Genomic DNA, 7500 nt, shown 5'->3' with positions numbered 1-7500 from the left:
TCGCCTTCCTTCCGATGTGGCACATACATACATACATACATACATACATATATCTATATATACCTGTATACAATATTATATATATATATATATACACATATATATACATATATTTACATATATATATATATATATATATGTAATATATACATATACATATATACATATATATATATATATATATATATATATATATATATATATATATATAAATATGTATATATATACATATACATATATATATATATATATATATATATAAATATATATATATATATATATATATATATATATACAGTATATATATACATATACATACATATATATATTTATATATATATATATATGCATATGTATATATACATATTTATATATATATATAATATATTATATAATATATATATATATATACATATATATATATATATACTATATATATATATATATATATATATAATATATATAATATACATATACTTGAATACGTAATGATTAAGCAGACTCACCTACCTCTCATTTTTTTTCTCTCATCAAAACAAATGTGCTCATTTATTTCCATTTCAATCACTCTTCCACCTCTAACCTCTTTGATACTCCATTCACGTTCAACCCATAAAATTCCCAAGTGCTCCTAAATCCAATGAGATATGAAAAATACAGTGGACAAACAAAATTTAACGTTTAATAAAAATTAAGTCTTATAATGATGACTTTTACTATTGTTATTAATATATAGTGTATGTCATACCTAAATCAAATTATAGGATTTTTTTTTTTTTACCTTGAATAATAATGTGCCCCGTTTCATGAAATTACCTTGATTTACTTCAGCCAGTCTAAGAAAGAATTATACATTAAAAGATAAGAATACCTAAAGATTATTACACGGTATGCAATGTTTACCTAAACAGCAAAAACACGGTTTTATACCAATCAAACTCAACTACTGGATATATGTGAAACCTTTAAAGAAATTAAACCAGACTAGAATATATACCAGTTTTCTAAGCAACATCTTGAAAACGTTTTCGAAAACAGTAATGACTTTACTTTGAACTAATAGACTACGCGACACGTTAATAAATGACGGCTGAATATTCAGACAGATATTCCAACACATATTCAATCCATCTTACCCCTACCCCCTTTTCTCACTACCTACATGGCAATATGGGAAATTGTAGGATCTGTACTTTCCGAGTGGTTGCTGCTCAGCGTGATAGGACACACACACACACACACACACATATATATATATATATACAGTATATACATATACATATACACACACATTATATATATATATATATATATAGGCGAGATGAATTCTAACTTCAATAAAGAATAATCTGTTCCAGAATTGTTTTATTTTGGGACCAAAAGCAAATTTAATCATTTAATATCTTGTATTTTTCTGTACTATCCAAAATGGAGAACTTCACTTAACGGCCAAATTCAGTTTTAATGGAAATCTTTTCCTTTGCTAGCGAGACCTTTGTTTCAAAACGAAAATTTTTGGATCTTAAACCAATACCATAACATGGATGGTCCAAGAGGCTCTTCTTTGTTATTAGGTGCTCACTTAAAAAAAAGAAGAGACGAGATTTCTTCTTGTCTATCAATAACAATTAAACCTTTTCTTTAAAACAATTATTTACCATTTCAGCATTATAATATTTGTTTATAAAATCTTCATTTTACAACAGTAAAATGTTTTTGTTGACAAATACAATTCGTAGAAAAACTTCTTGTTTCCCCATATTAAAATGTAATCTTTCTTCGAAAAAAAAAAAATACATTTTGAAGCTTAAAATATTAAACTTTAAGCACCTTTTCTCCATATCCCAGAAAATCACTTTTGATGACAAACCTTTGATGAGAGCAAAATATGCCCTTTTGATAAGAGGCCAATTCTGTCTATATGAAAATCATTAATTTCTAATTAGTAATTTTATTAATCAGCCATGAATTGTGAAAATTTATTCATACCCCCTTTCAAATATTTCTCTTTATATTCTATCTACACCAGACTCCATGAGAGAGAGAGAGAGAGAGAGAGAGAGAGAGAGCACAAAACGCACCCAGCCTCTAATCCAATAGATCAGGCACCAGCCAAAGGGAGAGAGAGAGAGAGAGAAAGGAGAAAAGAAAGCGAGAGAGAGAGAAGGTGAGAGAGATCGAAGCACATATTTGTTGTCACATGCCGCTGGAGAGCGTTACGCAACGTAATTGGCTCGCCTGGAAAAATATCCCGCCCGTGAGGATTGCCTTCTTTCAAGATGGCGTCCCTGACCGGTGTCTCTTACCGAATTACGCTCCTCACTTGCCAAAAACTTTGAAAGCTTCGCATCTTCGGGAGATGTCTCCAATGGATTAGGAAGGACAGAACGGTGTTACTGCATTTGCCTGGCCTGCTTGAAGGGGGCCAGGGAAGGGGAGGGAGGAAGGGGAGGTCTGTGCGAGGTGGAGTTCGATAGGAAAAGATACTATTGTTGCAATGGTTCTAACAATAAATTTTACTCAAGCCAAATAAATGCCTCAGAGTTGCCATTAACTGATTTGCCTTTCGCAATTTCATCCAGTTTTCCGTTTCATAATAGATCGATAGAGTCTTTTCGTCTGTCCACTTTTTCGCCATAAATGTTAAGGATAAAATAATTAAAAGAGAGGAAAATCTGATGATACTGATCCATATCATAACAGAAAAAGGGAATAATGTTTTCAAATTGGGCGAAATGAGTAGAAGAAAACGAGATAAGGGCTATTTTTCTCATAATAAACAGAGAATTGTAGGTGGATAGAAAATTCTTATGTAAGAATTATCTATCCACATGGTTTAAAGTTTTCTGTAACACTTCGAGGGTACTTTTAATATCATAATGACATAGCAGGAGGGGAAAAAAGTATTAATCTTATTCATAATAGCAAATTTTCAGCCAAAAATAGCTCATACAGGTTGTCAAAAAACCGAAATAAGAATGAAATTATATAAAAAAAATACAAATAAAATGGCAAGTACCACATTCACCTTCAGACTCAGCAAGAAAAAGGAGTACAGGGATTCGTAATAAGATAAAAAGATATATTTTTTACGAAGGTTTTCTGGAGGACTAGGGGAATACAGAGGGAGAGAAAATTTAATTCCCGGAGAATGATATTTTTCGTCGTTGGAACCAGTGGGCTTATAGCATCCTGGAATTCCAACTAGGATTGTAGTTTAGCTAATAATAATAATAATAATAATAATAATAATAATAATAATAATAATAATAATAATAATAATAATAATAATAATAATAATAATAATAATAATCTCCCACATATATAATAAGGAACAAGGAGCTGGCGCTATATATATTTCGTGTGTGTATGTGTGTGTGTATATGTATATGTATATATATATATATATATATATATACATATATATATATATATATACACACACACACACACACACGGTCACGCTTAACGGCATTGCGAGACGCATAACTACTCAGTCTCTCCGCCATTCCTCGGGTAGGGGGGAGAGCAAGTAGTCATACCCTAGTGAGAGGAGGTACCCCCCTCCCCCAAGATGTACACTCTAAAACCACAATCTCCCACAAATTGCCGAAAATGCCATGTTGTAGTTAGGAAAGGGGAAGGGGCTGCAAAGGGTTGAATCTGTGTGTGTGCCAGTGAGTGAAAATCTATCTAAATTTTCAAATAGACGGGTCGTGTACACTAGAAATAATAAAAACAATGGATTGGATTTATGAATTTACGCCGTTATGGCCAAGCGTTGGGGACGGGCAGATCATTCAGCACTTGGTGCAACTCACTGCAGTTGCACAGCAGATTAAAGGTTAAAATATCCTGGATGGCAAAATGGAAGGAGGTAAGTCGGAACAAATATAAAGTAGAAAACAAAAAAGTGGGTTTAGCTTGGGAGAAAAGAAGCGATGCTGATACCTTTAAACAATGTCTATATTGCACAGCATGAAGTACAATGATGGCACTACTCCCCTAAGGGGCTTTTTTAGTAAATGTTATAACGGACTTTAATATATATGATTGACCCATATTTGACAGTGGAAGTAATTCACTAAGTATTATCTATAGAACGAGAGAAAAGAGAGTTGACCTAGGTTAGAAGCTAGTAAAAGCAAGGCAGTTTACGACAATACCATATATTGAGCATCCACATATATAAGAACATTACCTAATACGAAGACTGATGAATTAAATCCCCTGAGGGAAAAAATACATGGAATAGCAAATATGGTAAGGGGAATAGTAATGTACAACAACAACAACAAATGCAGGAAAAAAAAGGTATCAGACATGTCCTTATTCATGACTGGGGTTTGGTCATTTTCATTACCACGCTCACGGCCAACCAACCTAGTATGGACGGCCCTGACTAATTCAGCTTTGCTGATCAAGGGCGATACAAACCTTTTAATCACGGTAAGGTACTCCCTCTCAGAAAGGGTAAAGTACAAGGACTGATAAATAGATTATTGAACTAATCCACATGAATCTGAAGGAACTTCAGAAAAGTACCTATGTACATTAAGGTAGACTTATACAAGCTCAAGATTAAAATGTTTATAGAGTGAGGGGAAAACATAAGTAGAAATGATGTCATAACACAATTTTTATTGAGAGCAATGCAACATGGGAAGTTTTTCTCTCTTTCTCATTCAATATACACTCATTTACTTACATACGTATATATGTGTTTTATTATATATATATATATATATATATATAGCGTGTATATATATACACACACTATATATATATATATATATATATACACTATATATACATATACATACATACATATATACTGAGAGAGAGAGAGAGAGAGAGAGAGAGAGAGAGAGAGAGATGGATAATGTTAATAAAATCCTCACGGGAACTATGAAACATATTTCGCTACTTCTATGAGGAAGGGCCATTTGTACACACATATATACATATATATATATATATATATATATATTATATATATATATGACTATATGTGTGTATACATAGTATGTGTATAAAATGTGTGTATATAAACAGTTTCTACAGTATGTGCGTAGAATATATATATATATATATATATATTATATATATATATTTTATATATATATATATATATTTTATATATATATATATATATACATACATATATATGTACACACAACTGGTTTTTTAATCATATATATATATATTTGAATATTATATAAAAACCTATAAAGCAGACATATATATATATATATATATATGTACACATAAGAATATTATATATACACAAAAACATAAATATACAGATAAGAATATTGTATATAAACACAAACACGATATATATATATATATATATATACTGTATATATATGTGTGTGTGTATATGTGCAAACACTCTCTTCACATTGCAGAGTACAAAGAGCTTTCACACCAGATCTATGGAAACAGTCTTCCACCTCATTCTACAACCCTACAACTCTACGAAAGTGAAAACCTAATGCCTTATTTCATTTCCTGCCATACCAAGATATCTAATATTATAATTGTTACTATACTATTATTATCATCATTTATATCATTATTATAATGAAAATAGCAATAACAATAGCAGTAGTAATGGTGATAGTAATAATAACAATAGTAGTAGTAGTAGTAGTAGTAGATATATATATATATATATATATGTATGTATATATATATATATATATATATATATAAAATAAAGAAATGATAGTAGTAGTATTCGTAATAAGAATAGTAGTAGTGATATTAACAATAATAATAATATATCTAAGTATCAAAATAGTAATAATCTAAAAAGCACTATTCTAAATGACTAAAAACACAAAAAAAGTAAATTCAAGTCTTAAAACCACAAACTCCAAAACTCAAAATCTACGACCGAAACAAAAGAATATCGACTGAACGAATAAATCCAATACAAACAAACCGCCTGAGTAAAACGGACAACTTGAGAAGAGAATAAATTCATAGTCGATATCTCTTGTGTTTAAGAAAGAGTTTACTCTCCCCTCGCTCTATTTACGAGGTTCATTTAATCTTTAATAACCCAACTTCACTTTACGGACTCAAAGATTTCCATAATCAGTCGTAACTTAAGGAAATTCAATAGCATCTTCTGATTTTGTTCTACATAACTTGAGGCGAGATTAACCCGCCCATCCCCGAAACATAAAGTAAATAGGGGGTGATTTCTTAGCTCAAAATGCTATTTCTCTCTCTCTCTCTCTCTCTCTCTCTCTCTCTCTCTCTCTCTCTCTCTGTGAATTCACGTCTTTTTATTTATAAATAGTTTGCATGTAAGGTTGCACACATGGAAAAGCATCAAAGATGCATGTACACATTCTCTCTCTCTCTCTCTCTCTCTCTCTCTCTCTCTCTCTGTGTGTGTGTGTGTGTGTGTGTGTGATTTCACGTCTTTTTATTCATCAATAGTTTGCACGTAAGGTTGCACAATTGGAAAAGCAACAAAGATATAAGTACACAGTCAGAGAGTCTCTCTCTCTCTCTCTCTCTCTCTCTCTCTCTCTCTCTCAAATCATCTAAAAAGAAATCGGTTCAGCCACCTGAACCCATCAGCTGAAAGAGCAATACATCATAACATCACGCGAACTTTAATTAAAGGGTGTTAATCCAATTACACTTTATGGTCTCCTTTTTCTGTCATGACTAAACGATTAAAACTCAAGATGCCGACCTGAACCCTGATAGGGGAAGAAGAAGAAGAAGAAGAAGAAGAAGAAGAAGAAGAAGAAGAAGAAGAAGAAGAAGAAGAAGAAGAAGAAGAAGAAGGAGAAGGAGAGAGAGAGAGAGAGAGAGAGAGAGAGAGAGAGAGAGAGAGAGAGAGGGGTAGTTTATTTTCAGTTTTCTGACTTGATTGGTTTTCTTAAATTGGTGAAGTTACAAATATATTTCAGCTTTCTAGCTATCAACTATTTACATTATGAGAATAATATCCTTTTTGATAAATATATAATTATTTAAAATTAAATCAAAGTATTGGAAATCGTATAGATGATACCCTTCAAAGCAGCTCAATAATGTCAACGTTTAAATATACCCATAAAAATTTATTTATTTTCATTCATATAAATTTAATAACAAAACTAAGAAAACATCATGAGAGAGAGAGAGAGAGAGAGAGAGAGAGAGAGAGAGAGAGGGTAGGTTTCAAACGCAAGCCATGTTATTTCCGCCCTTAACCAATTAATAATATCAGCCTCACTTGATACCGACAGCCACACTGAACAAAAGAATCAAGATAATTTTGCCACGATTCATCTCTTGTCACAGCCACCACCTGACCGTATGTGATACCCAAATTACACTCTCCGGTAACAAGCACTGACAAAAGACATATAGTTAATCTTTTAAATGCAGGCACACACAACGGATCAGATTCATACGACATTTACAATTGAATGCAACAGTATATATTTGGCCTTAGATATTTGTGTATCTGCACTCTCTTTGGTGTAT

This window comes from Palaemon carinicauda, chromosome 26 (genome assembly GCF_036898095.1).
Source record: "Palaemon carinicauda isolate YSFRI2023 chromosome 26, ASM3689809v2, whole genome shotgun sequence".
NCBI lineage: Eukaryota > Metazoa > Arthropoda > Malacostraca > Decapoda > Palaemonidae > Palaemon > Palaemon carinicauda.
This window is presented reverse-complemented; position numbering follows the sequence as displayed.